Raw genomic sequence first — 22561 nt, 5'->3', positions numbered from 1 at the left:
TTAAAATATTTTTCACTTAGGAAACAATATACATATACATATGAGCAAACTCTGCACACTATAACTTTATATAAAGTAGGCAAGTCAAATTGCAATGTCTTGATAAATTCCACAGCCTGATTGACATTTTATAAACTTTGAATTTAAACTTTATTTAGAACAACATCTGGCTAGGTCTGCAAAAAGGCTCTATTAACTAAAAGGAAGGGAGGGAGGGGTGAGGTCCCAAAAATTTCCCTAGTCACTGTTTGTGAAACAAAAGAAGTGCCACACAAGCCTCACTGAGGCTGCTCCCTCTGAGTTCAGAGTCAGCACAAATGCAAACATTTCTAAATCTGAGCACTTTGCCAGAGTCCTGGCCCAAAGATTATCCCTTTTTTGAAATATCTTTAAAGATCTGTTTTCTTGGGTTCATGTTGTTTAGAATGACTCCAACCCTGAGTTCCCAATTTTAAGCTAACTTTCTGTTACAAGCAAAAGGCTGCATGCCCCTTTAAGAGCTCCATTTGCAATTGGTTCTCAGCAGGGCTTTTCCAGCTGTACTTGACTCCCAGCCACAGTACAGTGTAACTTATCAGTTTCTGCTGTGCAAAATGAGACTGTCTTTTAAACAAGTTAAACTAAATCAAAGGATGGACAGCCAGCAGATGAAGTTTTAACCATTTTTTCTCAACATGAAACACAGAACAACAATCATTCAAACAACAAAACAAAAACAAACATAAATAGACAGACATATGGACAAATGGTGCACCAAGGACAGACAAGAGACAGAGAGGGAATAGAACTTAATGTCTCAAAGGGACCCAGATATCTTAACCAGAACTAAGAATATCTTCATGGGAGCCAGAGAGGAAGCAGGACTTCTCCCAATTTCCTTCTGTCCCTAGGAGAGCTTTGAAATAGCTTTTTTTCATTTTCTTTATTTTTTGCTAAAAGATCCCAAACAGGGGATAACTGCTTTTCTGAAACTTTTTCTCTCTCTCTCCTGTTCAAACTCTAATTCTTTATCTCCTTCTTCTGGGAATTCTGCCAGAGAAGGGAGAGGAGGCACACTGGTAGCTTCTGATAGTAACTCCCTGTCTTAGTCAGGGTTTCTATTCTTGCACAAACATCATGACCAAGAAGCAAGATGGGGAGGAAAGGGTTTATTCAGCTTACATTTCCATAGTGCTGTTCATCACCAAAGGAAGTCAGGACTGGAACTCAAGCAGGTCAGAAAGCAGGAGCTGATGCAGAAGCCATGGACGGATGTTCCTTACTGGCTTGCTTCCACTGGCATGCTCAGCCTGCTCTCTTATAGAACCCAAGACTACCAACCCAGAGATGGTCCCACCCACAAGGGGCCTTTCACCCTTGAAATGCCTTACAGTTGTATCTCATGGAGGCATTTCCTCAACTGAAGTTCCTTTCTCTGTGATAACTCCAGCTGTGTCAAGTTGACACAAAACTAGCCAGTACACTCCCTAATAAGAAAAGATGGTTGCAGGGACCATATCAGGACCCTCATTAGCTAGTTCATCATTTAAATCTCTGCCTACCTTTCAGCATTTTTTATAGTGTATCTCTGCTCCATCTATAATAAACCATGGACATGCCTGGAGTATGAAAATAAAAAAGTTTATCAAATATTTCTTTTTAACTCTAACTCCTCTTTCCCTGAGAGACATCTTTAAGCCTTTAATGAAGGCTGCCTCTTAAGCTTAGCTCCCAATTCTTAGTGGAGATGAATCACTTACCGAGGGCTACTCTCTCCCATGAGCTGTGGGAGTGGTCCTTCACTACTTATTTTTTCTTGGGGTCATGACGAACTTCTCTGGGGGAGTCAAACTTCGTAATCTTCACCAAAGGTAAATGATCCAAACCTTGGCTCCACGTTGAGGCACCACTTGTCCCGTCCAGAAGGATACAGTTTTCGTGTGTGCGAGGGGGACCACAAACCTGAAAAACAAATGAACAAGAAAGAAGGGCGGAGACCAAGGAAGATTCCTGTCAAGGTCTCAGTTTATTAGGTTGAAATGCTAGGTTTTAAGCACACAGCAAGGGGCTAGGGAGGGGTTGAGGGACAATTAACAAAGAACAAAGAAGTGGGCATCTGGGGACATGAAGGCCGAATTCAAACTGTAGGGAGGAGGCACTCTGAGTCTATCTCTGGACTGTAGAATCCTCCTTAACAACCTTGGGTGTCAGGCTGGGCTCAGCAAGTAATTCATGTCCTTAGAAGTCTTGAAAGTCAGGAAGAGATAAGGAAGAGGGGACTATAATTCAGCCTTTTATAGCCTATGTTGCCAGGAAGGGAATAAGGAGGAGGGGGTGACCAGCTCCTTAACACAAGGCCATTTGGCTTATTAGTGTGGGAAACTGTGAAAGGCCTACTTTCTCACAGTATGGTCTCCAACAGCAAAATTTATCCTGTGACATATTTGTGGAAAGTATGTGATTTACTTTTTTATCTTTATTTTACATGCAATTACAGTTAAGAGATTGCATGAATGTCAGAAGAGACTTTGAACTTGTAAGCATGTTTGAAACTATTACAGACTACGGGGTATAGCTGTCTTTTTCCTTCCTTGTGTGTTCTTTTTTCCACCCTTTTCCACCTCTTTCTTTGTACCCCTTCAAATTTCTAACAGTAGATAGAAAAAAGAGAGAAATCCATGAATTAATCCAGATGTTGCAAAGTGGGTGATTTTATCATTTGAATACTTCCTGCTGATTAAGTGTGTTGAGTCCTTTGGGACAAGTTTGACCTACATCATCAAGATATAGAATTTTTATAACTGTTTCTTCTTTGAGGATGACTACTTAACAATCTATGACCAAAAATAGCCAGCAAATAACAAGCACATACCCAATTCTTGTGGTCCTAGTGTTTATATACCTTCTGAGGAGTTCCCGGAATTCCAAATATCACACATTCACAGAAACTATTTGCAGCTGGTAAAATCATGCCCTTCCTAGAGCACAAGGCAAATCACAGTGAGTTACTGTTGACTGCCAGTAAAGAGCAACACCCTCCCTAAGTAACTAAATAGGGTAAAAAATGAATTAAATTGATATACCCTAACCCAAACCAAGCAATTGGAAGTTAAGACTCAATATGATACAGGAGAAGGAAAGAGGATAAAATCACAGATAATCAGGAACTAGCCTGCCTCCATCTTATGCTTAAAAGCCATCTTATAGTAAAGACAAACTAAGTTCATTCATGTTAATGATTAAACAAAGCTCTGTGTCTTAAGAATTGGGCTAAGTCTGACCTGTAACCTTAACTACATGTGGCTTCATACTTCTTGTTCTAGGACTAACAATCATTTCTTTGTTTCAAAAATTGTTTGAAACCATTTTGCAACCCTATGTTTTTTCAGAAAGTTTATATGGCTCCTTATGCTACCACTTCTGACTATGACCAACCTGTTAGTCACAGCTTGCAGGCATATCTTTGATTCACGAGGTCATTAGGACTAATTTCTTTGTCCTTCTTATTTTGCCTGCCAAATCCCTTGTCTCCAAATTCCCTACCCATGGGCTGTATAGGTCTTGTCTTCTTCATGTCCAATGTTGACATATCAAATCCCAACTTAGGAAGAGGTAGAATGTATACACAAATAAATATCTCAGTTTAATTAATTGCATGCTTTAATTAATATGACCATGATGATTTCGGTGGGTGTTTTTTCCCTCCCACCTTTTAGGTTAACAATACCAACAATATTAGAAAGATCATAAAGACACTCTTTTAAACCCAATGTCACACTAGACTGGAAAATGTAAAGAAATAGATTTTATGTATAAAAACTACAAAGGCTAACCCAAGGCAAGATATATAACTTATGACTACAATGTCACTTATAACTTCAATGTAACTTATAACTACAATGCAACTTATGACTACAGTGTATTTTAAAACTACATTGCAACTTATAACAGACATGAGATTGAAGCAGTAGTGAAAAGTTTCCCAGGTTAGATTAGCTTGGTTCACTGCTGATATCTGCCAAGCCTTTAAAGAACTAAGATTAATGAATCTTGAGGTATTCTACAAATTATATTAGCAGAACTCAATTAGTGAAGCAAATATTCTTCTGATACAAAGTCAAAGACACAACATGAAATGAAAATAATAGGCTACTCAATGATGAAAATATACACAATATTCTTAGTAAAGTTGTGTTGTACTCAATTAAAGAACACATCCTTCCAGAGATGGCTCAATGTATGAATATCTGCAAGTGTTGTCACAGACTCAAAGGGAGAAATCGCAGGAGCATTTAATAAGTGCAGGCTTTGGTTAAAATCCAGTATTTCACTACTGTTTTTTTTGAATAGTATCTTAGCATGTTGGTCTTGAGCTCATAAACCTACTGAGAAAGGGGTCTCTCTCTCTTTCTCTCTCTTTCTCTGTCTCTCTTTCACTCCCCCCCCCCTCTCTCTCTCTCTCTCTCTCTCTGTGTGTGTGTGTATGTGTGTGTGGTAGATTCACCTTTCCTTCGGACTGGTGGCAGTCACTGTCAAAGTCTGTTATCAATGCCTAATGATGGTGACTCACATTTGATCCCAGCTCAATTTTTATCTTTGTGATTAAGGGGATCCCAGACAGGTCACTGGGGCACACCTGCCTCAGCTTCCCACAAGTGGGGATCACAGGTGGAGAGAAGCATGTCTTCACCTCATTTCTTTGCTGGTCATCTGATTGCTCTGTATAAGCCTCTACCTGCAATTTACCATTTAACCACTGTGTTTGTCATTTGCAGAGACTTTATACTAGGTATGACACCCTTTCTCTGTAAGTGTGACACAAGCAAAAAGCAGGGCCTTCATATGCTCTGCCCTCATTGCCTAAAACATTTTTTCTCCACCTGCCTGGGTAATTTGTCTCCTAAATACGCAGACTTAAAAACCAACATGTCTGAAGGAAGGGCCACCTATGCTTTAACGTGTATGAGGCACACACCAATACCCACGTTGAGTATTGGTCCCCATTGTGTATCAGTGAGTGTATCTTGGGTGCTTGAGAAGCAGAGTGGAGACTCTGCTCTCTGTCTTCCACAATACCCTGTCACACTTCTGCTGTGTACCTTGGGATCAGACATCACAAGTCCCTGGCTACCTCAGCTTGTCCTATCCTTGACTTTCAACATTCGATTTCATGAAGCAAGTTAACCTCTTTCCCAAATACATTACCTAGTTTTTGGTTTTTTGACTGAAGGGAGATCAACTCCCAGGAGTAACACCTACAGATCCTCTGGAATTCTTCTGTAAGTTGTAAGAACACAGACTTTCATTCATGTTCATTTTTTTCAAAATTTAATTAGATATTTTCATCATTTACATTTCAAATGCTATCCTAAAAGTCCCCTATACCCTCCCGGGACCCTTCTCTCCTACCCACTCACTCCCTCTGCTTGACCCTGGTGTTCCCCTGTACAGGGACATATAAAGTTTGCAAGACCAAGGGGCCTCTCTTCCCAATGATGACCGATTAGACCATCTTCTGCTACATATGCAACTAGAGACACAAGCTCTGGGGGTACTGGTTAGTTCACATTGTTGTTCCACCTATAGGGTTGCAGACCTCTTCATCTTCTTGATTATTTTCTCTAGATCCTTCATTGGGGGGCCAGTGTTCCATCCAATAGATGACTGTGAGCAACCACTTCTGTATTTGCAAGGCTCTGGCATAGCCTAACAAGAGACAGCTATATCAGGGTTCTTTCAGCAAAATCTTGCTGGCATATGCAATAGTGTCTGTGTTTGGTTGATGATTATGGGATGGATCCCCGTTTGGGGCAGTCTCTGGATTGCCCATCCTTTGGACTCAGCTCCAAACTTTGTTTTTGTAACTCCTTCCATGGGTATTTTGTTCCCCATTATAAGTAGGGACAAAGTATCCACACATTGGTCTTCCTTCTTCTTGAGTTTCATGTGTTTTGCAAATTGTATCTTGGATATTCTAAGTTTCTGGGCTAATATCCATTTATCAGTGAGTGCATATCATTAGAGTTCTACTGTGATTGGGTTAACTCACTCAGGATTATACTCTACAAATTCATCCATTTACCTATGAATTTTATAAATTCAGTTTTTAATAGCTGAGTAGTACTCCACTTTGTAAAAGTTCAACATTTTCTGTATCCGTTCCTCTCTTGAGAGACATCTGGGTACTTTCCAGCATCTGGTATTATAAATAAGGCTGCTTTGAACATAGTGGAGCATGTATTCCTATTATCCATTGGAACATCTTCTGAGTATAAGCCCAGACGAGGTATTGCTGGATCCTCTTGTAGGACAATGTCCAATTCTCTGAGAAACCGCAGACTGATGTCGAGAGTGGATGTACAAGCATGCAATCACACCAACAATGGAGGAATGTTCCTCTTTCTCCACATCCTCGCAATCATCTGCTGTCACCTGATTGTTTGATCTTAGCCATTCTGACTGGTGTCAGGTGGAATATCATAGTTATTTTGATTTGCATTTCCCTGATGATTAAGGATGTTGAACATTTATTCAGGTGATTCTCAGCCATTCGATATTCCTCAGTTGAGAATTCTTTTTTTTTACTCTGTGCCCCATTTTTTTAAATAGGGTTGATTTTCTGAAGTCCAGCTTCTTGTGTTGTTTGTATATATTAGAAATTAGTCCCCTATCAGATTTAGGATTGGAAAAAATCTTTTCCCAAAGTGTTGGTGGCCTTTTTGTCTTGTTGCCAGTGTCTTTTCCCTTACAGAAGCTTTGCAATTTTATGAGGTCCCATTTGTCGATTCTCGATCTTACACCACAAGACATTGCTGTTTTGTTCAGGTATTTTTTTTTCCTGTGCTCATATCTTCGAGGCTTTTCCCGACGTTCTCCTCTATAAATTTCAGTATCTCTGGTTTTATGTGGAGGTCTTTGATCCACTTACACTTGAGCTTTGTACAAGAAGAAAAGAATGGATCAATTCGAATTCTTCTATATGATAACCACTAGTTGTGCCAGCACTATTTGTTAAAAATGTTGTCTTTTTTCCACTGGATGGTTTTAGTTCCTTTCTCAAAGATCAAGTGACCATACTTGTGTGGATTCACTTCTGGGTCTACAATTGTATTCCATTGATCTAGCTATATGTCACTGGACCAGTACTATGCAGTTTTTTTTCAGAATTGCTCTGTAGTACTGCTTAAAATCAGGCATGGTGATTCCACCAGAGGTTCTTTTATTGTTGAGACTGGTTTTTGCTCTCCTAGGTTTTTTATTATTCCAGATGAATTTTCAAATTGCCCTTTCTAACTCAGTGAAGAATTTAGTTGGAATTTTGATGGGTAGTGCAATAAATGTGTAGTTTGCTTTTGACAGGATAGCCATTTTGAATATAATAATCCTGTAATCAATGAGCATGGGAGATCTTTCCATCTTCTGAGACCTTCAATTTCTTTTTTCAGAAATTTGAAGTTGTTATCATACAGATCTTTCACATATTTAGTTAGAGTCACACCAAGGTATTTCATATTAATTGTCATTATTGTGAAGGGTGTTGTTTCACTAATTTCTTTCTCAGTCTGTTTATCATTTGTGTAGAGAAAGATCATTGATTAGTTTGAGTTAATTTTATATCCAGCTACTTCACTGAAGCTGTTGATAAGGTTTAGGAGTTCTTTGGTGGAATTTTTAGGGTCACATACATATACTATCATATCATCTGCAAAGTGATATTTTGACTTCTTCCTTTCCAATTTGTATCCCCTTGATCTCCTGTTGTTGTTGAATTACTCTGGCTAGGACTTCAAGTACTATATTGAATAGGTAGGGCGAAAGTGGGCAGCCTTCTCTAATCATTGATTTTAGTGAGATTGCTTAGACTTTCTTTCCATTTAGTTGGATGTTGGCTACTGGTTTGTTGTATATTACTTTTGTTATGTTTAGGTATGGGCCTTGAATTCCCGAACTACCCAAGGCTTTTTAATCATGAAGTTGTGTTGGATTTTGTGAAATGCTTTCTCAGCATTTAACGAGATGATCATGTGGTTTTTGTTTTTAGTTTATTTATATAGTGGATTACATTGATGGATTTCTGTGTATTAAACCATCCCCACATCCTTGGTTTGAAGCCTATTTGATCATAATGGATGATCGTTTTGATGTCTTTTTTGATTCGGTTTGCAAGGATTTTATTGAGTATTTGTACATTGCTTTTCAAAAGGGAAATTTGTCTGAAGTTCTCTATCTTTGTTGGTTCTTTCTGTGGTTTAGTTATCAGAGTAATTGTGGTTTCATAGAATGAATTGGGTATAGTACCTTCGGTTTCTATTTTGTTGAATACTTTGAGGAGAGATGGAATTATGTCTTCTTTGAAGGTGTGATAGAACTCTCCACTAAACCCATCTGGTCCTGGTCTTTTTTTGGTTAGGAGACTAATAATGACTGCTTCTATTTCTTTAGGGGATGTGAGACTGTTTAGATCATTAATCTGATCTTGATTTAACATTGGTACTTGGTATCTGTCTAAAAAATTGTTCATTTCATCCAAGTTTTCCAATTTTGTTAAGTATACCTTTTGTAGTGGGATCTGATGATATTTTGAATTTCCTCAGGTTCTGTTGTTATGTCTCCCTTCTCATTTCTGATTTTGTTAATTAGGGTACTGTCCCTGTGCCCTCTACTTTGTCTGGCTAAGAGTTTATCTATCTTGTTTATATTCTCGAAGAACCAGCACTTGGTTTGGTTGATTCTTTGAATAGTTCTTTTTGTTTCCACCAGTTTGATTTCAGCTGTGCATTTAATTATTTCCTGCCGTCTATTCCTCTTGGGTGAATTTTCTTCCTTTCATTCTAGAGCTTTTAGGTGTACTGTCAAGCTTTTAGTGCATGCTCTGTCTAGTTTCTTTTTGGCAGCCCTCAGAGCTATGAATTTTCCTCTTAGGACGGCTTTCATTGTGTTCCATAAGATTCGTTATATTGTGGCCTCATTTTCATTAGACTCGAAAATCTCTTTCTTTGCTTCTTCCTTGACCAAGGTATCATTGAGTAGAGTGTTATTCAGCTTCCACATTGGCATTCTATTATTTATGTTGTTATTGGAGATCAGCCTTAGTCCATGGTAATCTGATAGGGGGCATGGGATAATTTCAATATTTTTGTATCTGTTGTGGTCTGTTTTGGGTCCAGTTATATGGACAATATGGGAGGAGGTACCATGAGGTGCTGATAAAAGGTATATATGTTTGTTTTAGAATAAAATGGTCTAGATATCTGTTAAATCCTTGTCTTTCATAAATTCTGTTAGTTTCAATTTTTCTCTGTCTAGTTTCTGTTTTCAGGATCTGTCCAATGTTGAGAGTGGTGTGTTGAAGTCTCCCACTATTATTGTGTGAGGTACAATGTGTGCTTTGTGCTTTACTAAAGTTTCCATAATGAATGTGCTGCCCTTGCATTTGGAGCACAGACATTCAGAATTGAGACTTCATCTTGGAATATTTTAACTTTGATGAGTATTAATTGCTCCTCCTTTTCTTTTTTGATACTTTGGGTTGGAAATCGATTTAATTCGATATTAGAATGGCTACTCCACCTTGTTCCTTCGTACCATTTCCTAGGAAAATTGTTTTCCAGCCTTTTACTCTGAGGTACTATCTGTATTTATCCCTGAGATGGGTTTCTGTGAGAGACCAAACTGTGGTAAACTAGGTCCCACCAGTTACTCTCATCCTGAAGATCCGGTGACTCTTTGAAGGGAATTATGTCACCTCCTCCTTCATTGCCTCCACCTGGTGCCTGAGACTGCCAGCTTCACTCCCTCCTTCACTTCACGCCTAATTAAGGCAGCTTCACCTCCACCTCCATGTCTCTGTTTGGTGCCTGGGACTGATTATTCAGGACAGGCACTCGAAGATAAACTGCAGAATGTTTGAAGGTCGCCTGGGACTATTAGGGGTCGGAAATTCCAAGATAAACAGCAAGAAGCCTGTAATCAGCATTCGCCCCAGATTTCCATCCCTTTCTCTGTATATTATTATGCCCCCTCAACACCTCCCTATTTTCTCTCACTGTGTGCTTATGATCAGGCTCCTAGCCTTCATTAAACAGACCTTGACAACTCTTTGCTTGGTCTCCCTCCCCTTTCTCCGCCTGCTTCTTTTGCAGGCCTTGGGCCTCCACAACCCATGGAATAACTAGGTCCTGCTGGACAGGACAGGTATCCCATATACAGCATAATGTTGGGTACTGTTTACATATCCAATCTGTTACTCTATGTCTTTTTACTGGGGAATTGAGTCCATTGATATTAAGAGATATTAAGGAAAAGTTTATTGCCCACTGTTATTTTTGTTGTTAGAGTTGGGGTTCTGTTCTTGGGACTGTCTTCTTTTAGGTTCCTTGAAGGATGATTTTCTTACTTTCTCTAGGGTGTAATTTCCATCCTTGTGTTGCAGTTTTCTCTGTATTAACCTTTGAAGGGCTGGATTAATGGAAAGATATTGTGTGAATTTGGTTTTGTCCTGGAATACTTTGGTTTCTCCATCTATGGTAATTGAGAGTTTTGATGGGTATTGGAGCCTGGGTTCGCATTTGTGTTCTCTTAGAGTCTGTATAACATCTGTCAAGGATCATCTGGCTTTTGTAATCTTTGGTGAGAAGTCTGGAGTAATTCTAATAGGTTTGCCTTTATATGTTACTTTCCCCTTTCCCCTTACTGCTTTTAATATTCTGTCTTTATTTAGTGCATTTGTTGTTCTGATTATTATGTGTTGGGAGGAATTTCTCTTCTGTTCCAGTCTATTTGGAGTTCTGTGGGCTTTTTGTGTGTTCCTGGGAATCTCTTTCTTTAGGTTTGGGAAGTTTTCTTCTATAATCTTGTTGAAGATAATTGCTGGCTCTTTAAGTTGAAAATCTTCATTCTCATCTACTCCTATTATCCGTAGGTTTGGTCTTCTCATTGTGACCTGGAATTCCTGGATGTTTTGAGTTAGTATCTTTTCACATTTTGCATCTTCCTTGATTGTTGTGCCCGTGTTCTCTATGGATTCTTCTGCACCTGAGATTCTCTCTTCCATCTCTTGTATTCTGTTGCTGATCCTCTCATCTATGGTTCCATATTTCTTTCCAAGGTTTCTATCTCCAGAGTTGTCTCACTTTTTGTTTTCTTTATTGTTTCTACTTCCCTTTTTAGGTCTTGAATGGTTTTGTTCAATTTCATGTCCTGTTTGATTGTGTTTTCCTGTAATTCTTCAAGGAATTCTAACTCTTTAGCAGTATTCTCCTATATTTCTTTAAGTGAGTTATTAATGCCCTTCCTAAAATATTCTATCAGGATCATGAGATATGATTTTGCATCAGAGTCTAGCTTTTCAGCTGTATTGGGGTATCCAAAACTGGCTGATATGGGAGTGCTAGGATCTGATGATGGTGAGTGGTTTTTTTTTTCCTTTAGTAAGATGCTTACATTTGCCTTTTGCCATCTGGTAATCTATGGCATTACTTGTTAGAGTTGTCTCTTGTTGGAGCTTGTTCCTCCTGTGATTCTGTTAGCCTCTGTCAGCAGTTCTGGGATCCCAGCTCTCTCCTGAGTCTCAGTGGTCAGAGTACTCTCTGCAGGCAAGCTATCCTCTTGCAGGGAAGGTGCACAGAGGTCTGGTGTTCAGATATGCCTTCTCGCTGAAGATGAATGCCTAAAACAGGGCCTGTTTCAGAAGATGTGTTGCCAATGCAGTCTGCTAGCTGACCTGGGCAGACTGTTCTCTGAGGGACCATGGACACAAGATGGCTCCTTCACCTGCTCCAGCAGTTAGAGCCCTCCCAGGAGGACACTTCTCCTCTGGCTAAGAAGGTACCAGGATGTCTGGAGCCGAAACAGGGCTTGTCCCAGAAGCTGTGTCTTTTCTGCAGTCTGCACTCTCACATGTGCAGACTAGTCTCTGAGGGACCCAGGGCAAAAGATGGCTCCCTCACCTGCTCAGTCAGTCAGTGTGCTCCCGGGCAGACACCTCTCCTCTGGCGGGGAAGGTTACTGGATGTCTGGAGCCTGAAACAGGATATGTCCCAAAGCTGTGTCACTTCTGCAAACCACTCACTCACCCTCCACTGTCCCCGAGCCGACCTGGGCAGACTGGTCTCCAAAAGACTCAGGACCCAAGATGGCTCCCTCACCTTCTCAGGCAGTCAAAGACCTCCCGGGCAGACAGCTCTCCACTGGCAGGGAAGATGCCCGGATTTCTGGAGCCCCAAATGGTGTCTGTCCCAGAAGCTGTGTCGCTTCTTCAGTCCGAAATCTCCCCTAAGCAGAGTGGTCTCTGAGGGACCCCGGACACAAGATCTAGACTTGAAATTTGTATTATTCAGATCTTTCACTTCCTTTGTTAGAGTCACTCAAGCGTATTTTATATTTTTTGTAACTATTATGAATGGTGTTGTTTCCCTAATTTTTTTTCTCATCCTGTTTGCCCTTTGTGTAGGGAACAGCCATTGATTTGTTTGAGTTAATTTTACATCCAGCTACTACACTGAAGCTATTTATCAGGTTAGGAGTTGTTTGGTGGAATTTTTAGGGTGACTTATATATACTATCACATCATCTGCAAAGAGTGACTTCTTCCTTTCCAATTTGAATCCCCTTGATCTCCTGTTGTTGTTGACTTTTTCTGGATAGGACTTCAAGTACTATATTGAATTGGTATGGAGAAAGTGGGCAGCCTTCTCTAGCCCCTGGTTTTAGTGGGATTGCTTCGAGTTTCTCTCCATTTAGTTGGATGTTGGCTACCTGCTTGTTATATATTGCTTTTATGTTTAGGTATGGGCCTTGAATTCCTGAACTTCCCAAGACTTTTATCATGGAGATGTGTTGGATTTTGTCAAATTCTTTCTCAGCATCTAATAAGGTGATCATGTGGTTTTTGTCTTTGAGGCTGTTTGGACAGTGGATTATGTTGATGGATTTCTGTATATTAAACCATCGATGCATGCCTGGAATGAAGCCTACTTGTTCATGATGGATGATCATTTTGATGTCTTTTTGGATTTGGTTTTCGAGGATTTTATTGAGTATTTGTGCATCCCTGTTCACAACAGAAATTGCTCTGATGTTCTCTTTCTTTCTTGGGTCTATATGTGGTTTAGATATCAGAGTAGGTATCGTCTATACCTATTATCTGTAGGTTTGGTCTTCTCATTGTGTCCTGGATTTCCTGGATGTTTTGAGTTAGGGTCTTTTTGGATTTTGCATTTTCTTTGTTGTGTCCATGCTTTCTATGGAATCTTCTGCATCTGAGATTCTCTCTTCCATCTCTTGTATTCTGTTGCTGATGCTCGCATCTATGGTTCCTGATTTTGTTCCTAGAATTTCTATCTACAGAGTTGTCTCCCTTTGGGTTTTCTTCATTGTTTCTACTTCCATTTTTAGATCTTGGGTGTTTTGGATTCAATTCCATTACCTGTTTGGTTGTGTTTTCCTATAATTCTTTAAGGGATTTTTGTGTTTTCTCTTTAAGTACCTCTACTTGGTTAGCCATAAATTCCTAAAATTTTTTAAGAGTTTACACCTGATTCACAGTGTTCTTCTGTAATCTTTAAGTGAGTTATTAATGTCCTTCTTAATAACCTCTACCACCATCATGAGATATGATTTTAAATTATAGTCTTGCTTCTTGGGTGTGTTGGAGTATCCAGGACTCACTGTGGTGGGTGTACTGGGTTCTGATGATGCCCACTGTTCTCGATTTCTTATGTTTGCCTTTCACCATCTTGTAATCTTTGGTGTTAGAAAATCTAGCTGTCTCTGGCTGAAGCTTGTTCATCCTTTGATTCTGTTAGCCTCTGTCAGCAGTCCTGGGAGTCCAACTCTCACCTGAGTCACAGTGGTCAGAGCACTCTCTGCAGGCAAGCTCTCCTCTTGCAAGGCAGGTGTACAGAAGTCTGGAGCTCCAATCCAGTTCATGAGTCCCATGCTGCCGATGTTTTGGGTGTGCTAGGGGTCCTGTGGTATGGAGAGTCCTCTGGTTCCTTGGCTCCCTCCGCTGAGTTCAGGAAGAAGATGGGGGGGTCTGGCCCCATTCAGAACGAATCCCAGCTTCTGGTCATTCAGGGTTTCTTTATCCCTCTTCCTGCTGGCACACAAGACCCTCTGGGATTCTTTGGTGCTGAAGTTCTGTTCCACTCACCCATGATTCTGAGGTCCTGGGTGTGCTAGGTGTCTTGTGGAGTGGAGAGACCTCTGGTTCCCACCAGGACACTTCGGGTTCAGTCATGTTCATTTACTTGCCATGCAACCATTCACACCAGCATGGGTTTATAGGTTATTTCACCATATATAGTACAATCTAATATAATGTTATTGAGTTTGTTTGTCAAATTGTTTCATAGTTCTCCATTAGGAGCTTCTTAATGCTTACTGATGCCAGTTTTCACAGACATTTATAGGTGTGTGTTCATGTGTTTGTGTGCTTGTGTGTGTGAGCCTGTGTATAGACAGAGGTATCAAGGTGTGTGTGTGTGTGTGTGTGTGTGTGTGTGTGTGTACATTGGAAGATCAAATGACAATTTAAGAAGTTACTTCCCTTCTACCAGGTGGGATCTGGAATTTGAACTCACCTTCAATTAGTGCACCTTTAATCACTGAGCAATCTCAACAGTTTTCAACTAATTATGTTAATAAAAACTGATGTACCAATGGCTGAGTAGAAGAGAAAACAGGAATGCACTTCCATCAGCCAGGGAAGAGGAAGAAAAAGAAAAAGAGAATTCAGCTACCCGGAAAGGGTCTTAAGGAGACACCATGGAAAAACACCTGGTATAGAGACAGCCAGATCAATACTAACATGTAAGTATCTTGGGGAATGTTATTGGAAGGTAGGTAGTTTAGCTTAAAGAAATAGAGCAGATCAATGGCTGCCCACTTTTTCTGCTATAATGCTTGATTAAATAAATATAATGGTCTCTGACTCATGTATTTGGAAGATAGCCAAGATATACAATAAACAACTCCTTTTAAAATTGCATTAACAAAAAGCCCAACTTTCTTGGTTCTGAAGAATTCAGTAATTCTCTTATTTACCAATGAGTTTATCTACCAGTCCAAGTGCAGATCTCCACATTCCACCCAGAGTCACAACAACAGTATGGGGTATATTCACAGGTATAGGGTCCTGCCTCACAGTCACCTGCTTCACAGTCACTGTTACCTGCCTCCCATTCACCTGTCTTACAGTCACCTACCTCACAGCCCCTGTCACCTGCCTCACAATCACCTGCCTCACAGATAGTCACCTGCCTCAGACTCACTGTCATCTACCTCACAGTTATCTTCATCAAAGTCCTTGTCACTTGCCTCACAGTCACCTGCCACACAGTTAGTCACCTGCCTCAGACTCACTGTCATCAACCTCACAGTTATCTTCATCACAGTCCCTGTCACTTGCCTCACAGTCACCTGCCTCACTGCCTCACTGTTAGTTTCCTGCCTCACAGTTAGTCACCTGAATCATTGCCACCGAAATTTATTACTGTTCAGATTCCTACCCAACTCATGGCCAGTGTCTCTTGGCAGCCCTGGTCCCTTGCCAAACAGCATTCTAATCCATATACATGACAAAACCTCATCTGTCATTGTGACAGCCATCTGAGTCTGAGAGATAAGCCCAGTGATATTAAGTGGACCACCCCATTCCTTACACTTAGCACCACTGCCACAATCCTCTGAATGTTTCCTTCCCTAAGAATAACCAACTTCTACTTCCATCCTCGTATACATCACCAAAATACCTAGTTGGTCTTCATTTGGAATCTTGGTCCTGAATTTCTCCAGACTCATGTCCAGACATACACTCAAGACCTTCACACAGACTTCTCTAGGATAGTTCAGATTTAACAAAGCTCCAAACCTACTTCTTAACATTCCTTATAAAAAAATGATGCAACTTATCTGTCCACATCAGCAGACAACATTTTCTCCTGTTTAGCAATAAACATCAAAAGTCTCAGGTGGCCTATGTCCCCTCTTTTCCTCTAATCCCATTGGACTCTCCCAGACCAACAGAAGATATTACTTTTCTCTGTACCTGAAATCACAATGATGATCCACCCAGAACCCTGGACTTTGGCCTTCACTGGCATTGTCCCAGAAGCTACTGTGATAAGCCTATCTTCTGCTCTCCACTCCTCTGCCAGTGAACATATGGTGTTCCCACTCTGTTCACCTATAATGGTGGGTATGGCTGATGTGTGTAAGTGTGTGAGTGAGGAGGGAAGGAAAGAAAGAAAGTGAGAGAAACCTCAAGCAGCAGTGAGTGCGTTGAGAAGACTCTTGGAAGACATGCTTTGCTGAGACAGGTCATTTAATTGGGTGGAAAAAACAGGTACTTAAACCTTTGGGGGTGAGATGTGGCATCAATGGTGAGTATATATCAGTGGTTAGAGCCATGGTGCTGGAAAAGCCTCCTTTGCAGATGCTGATGATCATGGCCTTGTAAGGGGAAACAAACGAAGTCTAACCTGGCTACTGGGCTATGTGACCTCCTCCGGTGGGGCAAAGGTGGGGGCCCAGGTCTAAGCAGTCTAGGACATGTAGTCCTAGTCCTGCTCATCTCAGGACAATATTTCCAGGATTTGGACATGCCTCGAACCCACTCTTGCTCCAGGTTTGCTTCTCACATCTCCAGAGTTCCATTGGTCCCACAGATGTCCAGTAAAACCTGATTCTGAAGACCTTGCACACAAACTCTTAAGCTTCCACAGTCACTAAGACCCCACAAACAAAGGCTCAGATCCTCAGCTGCCACTCTAGTCCTGGATCCTAGATCTTAGCACTCTGATCGTGCAAGACATGATACTGAACTACAACCGACTGCCAGCTGTCTCACTTCAAGATGTGCACGCATCAATTCAGGTACCTGTTATACTTTCTAAAGGACATGCTACTGGTAGTCAGATACTGGTATGTGTCCATACATCTGCTGTTCTGGATTGAGTATCTATGTCTGATCAGAATACAGGTAATAATCAGAGATAAAGGCAAGTTATTTCAAGAATAATGTCTAGTTAACATATGAGTGGGATATTTATGGCAAGATCACATGAGATACCCTCTCATTATATCTGCTTAGCTCATGAGTGTCTCTGAAGCTACAGAAACCTGTGATGGAGTGACGTTGTGAAAGAAGACATACTTGTTGCAGGATATCTGATCACACCGTGAACAACAAGACTGAATTAAAAAAAAATTCTGTTTCTTGTTTTGGTGTGGCTCAGCTCTAGCACACATTTTTAAACCAAGAGCTTTCTGTAAGCAAGAGCTAAATTATATCAATAGGTCAAGAGGCAGTAAGAGCAACCAGTTGTCAGGGAGTGAACATCAGAAAACTTAGGAAAGATGAAGGAGCATCTTTGAGTTGAACGGGATTTAAGAGAGCATGGGGAAGGAGAGGGTGAGTTTTCCTTCTGGGACATCAGTGGAGTAGGAAGATCAGCTGGCTGCTTTTTCTGCTACTAGCTAGCAGGTTTCCACCACATTGTCTGGCTCCCAAGTCAAAAAAATTGGAATTTTATAAAATTCTGTGGTAGAAGAGAGATTGTGAGAGTACAACCACCTGGTGAGGGGCAACAAAAGCCCTCATGTACCTCCATCCCTGCCCTGCAGCACAGTAGCCTAACTCCTGTGTATTACATATACGTCAATACATATATGAAAAAAACATATACATCCATATATCAATAAAAATCTCATAACTAGAATAATGATAATAATATATTTAAAAGTAAAGTTCACAAAACTACATTCACAGTGGAGCCCTCCCTCGCACTCAACGCCAAGTCCTTTTTCCCTCTGAGCAAAGTATAGAGACATTTTCCAATCCTGTCTAGGAAGAAGTCTCCTCAGATCATTGTGATGGCACCAGTTCCCTCAGAATTAAAGTCCCTCTGCTCAAAAGTGCAGTTTCCATCACTCCTCACACGAATCTTCAAGCCTCTCCACATGCAGAGCAAACTTTTCAGGCCCTCCTTGCACTTGGTGAGAGAAACAGGAAACTTACTCAAGGAAATCTCCTTGGTCCTGATCATCTGGGCCGAGTTGAAAAGACCTGGGCAGGCACAGCTCTGACTTCTAATGTGCACTTGGCTGCACTCAAGTGCTTCCTGAGGCCACAGCACCTTCCCAGGTAGTGTGTCCAAGAGGCAGTCACCTGCACCCCAGAGGATGAGCAAAGTATTTCCAGGCTGTGTCCCAACTGAATCCCTGCCAGCCTGTACAGCAGTCACTTATGCAGCATCCTCCTGAGCCTGACCTACATAGTTTTCTTGAGTTTCTGAGTTCCTTAATTCACTGCAGTAGTCCAAACTCAGATTATTCATATCCCATACAAAGCCTCATCCTGACAAAAGCTGGAAGTTTCACCCTCGGTCACCAAGCTGAGTCTTATGGGTAATGAAGTTCTCAAGGCATGACCCTTCATAGGCATGAAAACCATCATGTTGCACAACAAGTACATAGAGACCCTTGGCGGCCATACATGCTGGTATTCTAAAGTTCTGCTCCTTCTCCTGCTACAGTGGTGTACAGAGATTACCATAGAAAGGACTGAAACAATGCACAGGAAACCTTATTTCTGATATTTTTCAATGCTATGAAACCAGATGACAAAGGAAACCATATGTTCACCCAATGACATTTGAATTAATATTATTCCACTATTTCTATTCAGATGCATGTGGGCTGACTTTTAATATGTTAGCTGTGGGACTGATACTGACTGTGTCTCAATAGCTAAAGGCACTTGCTCCCCAGCATGGCAACCTGAGTTTAAACTCCAAGTCCTATGTGTTAGAAGAGGACCTAACATACTACTACAGGTTATCATTTGACATTGACTCATAAATATGAAAGAAAGAAAGAAAGAAAGAAAGAAAGGAAGGAAGGAAGGAAGAAAGAAAGAAAGAAAGAAAGAAAGGAAGAAAGAAAGAAAGAAAAAAGAAAGGGAGAGAGGGGGAGGGAGAGGAGGAGAAGGAGAGAGAGAGAGAGAGAGAGAGAGAGAGAGAGAGAGAGAGAGAGAGAGGGAGGGAGGGAGGGAGGGAGGGAGGGAGGGAGGGAGAGGGAGAGGGAGAGGGAGAGGGAGAGGGAGAGGGAGAGGGAGAGGGAGAAAAGCAGTTAAAGGCAGTTGTGTAGGGTCATGTACGTTAGGGCAATAAAAAAAAATCCAAGTAGGATCATGATTTTATGATTGGAAAGACTGGGTGAATGCTGTTGAGTTGAGTAGAAGGAGACACCAACTCTAAGCAATCTTAGATTCCCATAGAAAACATGTCTCTGTAGTCAGCCATTTTCAAAGTAAAAGGTATTCATAGGAGTTGCTGATACAGAATGTGTGCAAGGCAGTAATTTGTTACTGTGACAATGTAGGGTTGTGTTAAATGCTATTTAAAAAGTACACTTGTTTTAATTCTCTATTATGTTTGCATGAATGTCTGGTTACCATGAGACTATCTATGTGAGCTAGAGACCAGAAGAGGGTCTCCTTGAATCCTCTGGAACTGGAGATATAGACAGTTATAAGCTGTCGTAGATACTGAGAATCCTTGTCCTCTGGTAGAGCTCTTAGCTACTGACCCATCTCTGCATACCAGGATATTTTCCCCACTAGAAAGTGACACTATATTCACTGGCAATTGTGGTTGAAAAAATCTATATCAGGAGTAAAGCTTATCTAAGAAAATCAGTTGTGCAATACAAGTAACTAGAAACACAGTTATTCATTCAATTATGCCCAAACTGGTCCTGAGATAACATTATTGGTGAAATGTATAAAAATCTAGAATCTCCATATTGTAATCAAGGGGCTCTGATATAGAAAAAGTGCAAGAAAAGTTGGTGGTGTAAGGGTGAACCCTGGATAGCTAGCTTGCAATGACTGTAAAACATGTTCTCTTCTGGCCTCTCAGGTAACCTACCTACTCAAGTACATAACCCTTCCATCTCTATACCCATAATTAGTAGTAAAACAACCATTTGAATAAAAATAAAACACAACTTTTGAGTTTATCTTCTGAGTTACTGGTTAAAAGTAAAAGGATCTCTTACTATGCCAGACCACATGAATTCATGTTTTATGACCCCATTCCCTGATTGGTCTGCACTAAATTATGATTCAACCTTAGATGTGATAACTTACTCTGAGGGACAGTCTACAAGTCAGTTCTGAACTCCACTGAGAGATACTTGTTCCTCATAGGTTCTGTGTTTTACTCTCATGAAGTAAGCTGAGGTACACGGTAAATGTACTTGCAAAAATACACGGAAATACACCTTCTAGCATAAATTGTGTGATCAGATATTGTAAGACTGTATATTTCAGGAGGCCTCTACCTGGGTTTAAATGTGGGGATTTTGTTGAGGTTTGATCTTTCTGTCTATTTTAATGCTAAATATGGTCCCCAAGACCTGGAATATGCACATAGACCTGTGACTCTGCACCAAGTCCTTTCTGATTGGTATATAAGGATACCAACAGCCAATAGATGAGCATAACAGACATAGATAAAGTATAGGATTCTCAGGCTTGGGGTCAGAATAGGACCATGAAAAGAAGGTGCCAGAGGAAGAAGGAGAAACCACCATGGCATAAATGAACCAGAAAAATGTGATCTTGAGGGCTGGCCAATTGGAAAGCCCAAATGAAACACATTAAGTAGTAGTTAATAATTCAGGAACGTAGATTCAAATAGCATAGAGGGTAGTTATCTATCCAGTTCTAATATTTATTAAAGATTATGGTAAATATAAAGTTTGTGTGTGTGTTTTATCCAGGAACTAAAGAATCAAAGCCTGGGTGGAAACCCAAGATTGAAAGTAAAATTTTCTATAACATATTCAAAATCAATATCTAGCAAAAATTCACTTAAAAAAAATCGTGTCAGATTGCCAAATGGAAAACATATACTGCCATCTTAAGATTTGGTGGTGGGGAGAATTGTTTTCTTAGCTGTGTGGTTTTCCTTGAAGCAATGTTAGGGGTGGGAGGACTAGGACAAAAATACAAATTCAGCATGTGTGATTCTAAGTTAGGATGAAGTTGAGGCTCCCTAACCTAACTAAACAGCATTCTAATGTGCACTCTTGTTCTCCCGCCTAAGGTCTCTCAATGCTTCTATGCTTTTTTTGAGATGCTGCTTAATTCCAAAAATACTAAAGACCTTGCAGTGCAATGAAGCAGGCAACGTCCTGCTGCTCAGAGGAGAGAAAACAAGGCTACATGTCTTCCAAAATAAAAAAAATTATAGAAAATAAATGGAAATATGAGATTTCAATGACATCTTATCATAATAATCATAATCATAATCTCATCATAATCAGGAGCTAAGCAAGCATACACATTCTTCTCTCTGTCAGGCCTTCTCAGAGTATGGACTTTGGCAACATCAATGTTATAGAGTTTCTTCACGGCCTCTTTGATCTGGTGCTTGTTGCCCTTGACATCTGTTGTGTCCGGCCAGCAGATCACAAAATGGGTTCTAGCCTGGAAAGGCATTTTGGAAACCTGGAAGAGAAGAGGGGCTAGGTGGTGAGATAAAGAAATGTAGCTAAGACAGTCATTCTGATCAAAGCTTAATTTTACTGTTCCGCACACAATTATAAAGCAGGGGAAGGGGGCCCTATTCTCGCCAATTAATCTTGGGGTCCAACAGCAGGTGACCACATGCACGGCTCCAAACAGCAAAGCGGCAGGTTCCAGCAGTGGGCATGGCAGAACGATTGAGTGGGAAGCTCCACCCCTGAGCAAGCAGGTTTCAGGCTGGGGGAGGGGAGACTACAGACATCCACAATTTATACACAGAAATAGTAAACTGCATAGAATTGAGAAATAAATAAAAATTATTGTAAATGTATTATAGAAGGGAGAAATAGCCTTTTCACCAAGATAGCACCAAAAGCGAGGAAGGAAGCCCTGTCCCTTCCCAAAGATGAAGCCAAAGCAAAGGCCTTGAAGGCTAAGAAGGCAATGCTGAAAGGCATCCACAGCCACAAAAAGATCAGAACATCACCCACTTTCTGGCAGCCCAAGTCCCTGTGGCTCCAGAGAAAGCCACAATATCCTCAAAATAGTGAGCCCAGAAACAAGCTTGACCACTATGTTGTCATCAAATTGCCTCTGACCACCGAGTCAGCCATGAAGAAAATCAAGGAATACGACATGCTTGTGTTCATTGTGGATGTCAAGGCCATCAAGCACCAGATCAAAGAGGCCATGAAGAAACTCTATGATATTGATGTGGCCAAAGTCCATACCCTGACAAGGCCTGACAGAGAGAAGAAGGCTTATGTTTGCTTAGCTCCTGATTATGATGCTCTATATGTTGCCAACAAGATTTGGGTCATCTAAACTGAGTCCAGATGGCTAATTCTAAATATACACTTTTTTTCACCATAAAAAAAGAAAGGAGAAATAATAGTAGTGTAAGATATCAATGCTATCGTAAGCAACTGGGTTTTTTCAATGTGGGATCCATGGGAACACTGGTACAGGTTATCCTATCACATGATATATATGTTGTCCTTAACATAGGCTTAAACCATAAATATAAAGGAATTTAAATGAAATTAA

General features: G+C 40.6%; 1 pseudogene; it reads left to right on the top strand.

The window, feature by feature from the left end:
- The first annotated feature begins 19879 nt into the window (after positions 1–19879).
- Gm12770 lies at positions 19880–22339 on the top strand (annotated as a pseudogene).
- The last annotated feature ends 222 nt before the right edge of the window (positions 22340–22561 follow it).

Source organism: Mus musculus, chromosome 7, assembly GCF_000001635.26.
Source record: "Mus musculus strain C57BL/6J chromosome 7, GRCm38.p6 C57BL/6J".
In the NCBI taxonomy this organism is placed as follows: domain Eukaryota; kingdom Metazoa; phylum Chordata; class Mammalia; order Rodentia; family Muridae; genus Mus; species Mus musculus.
The sequence above is the reverse complement of the archived record's forward strand: the minus strand, read 5'-3'. Positions and strand labels throughout refer to the sequence as shown.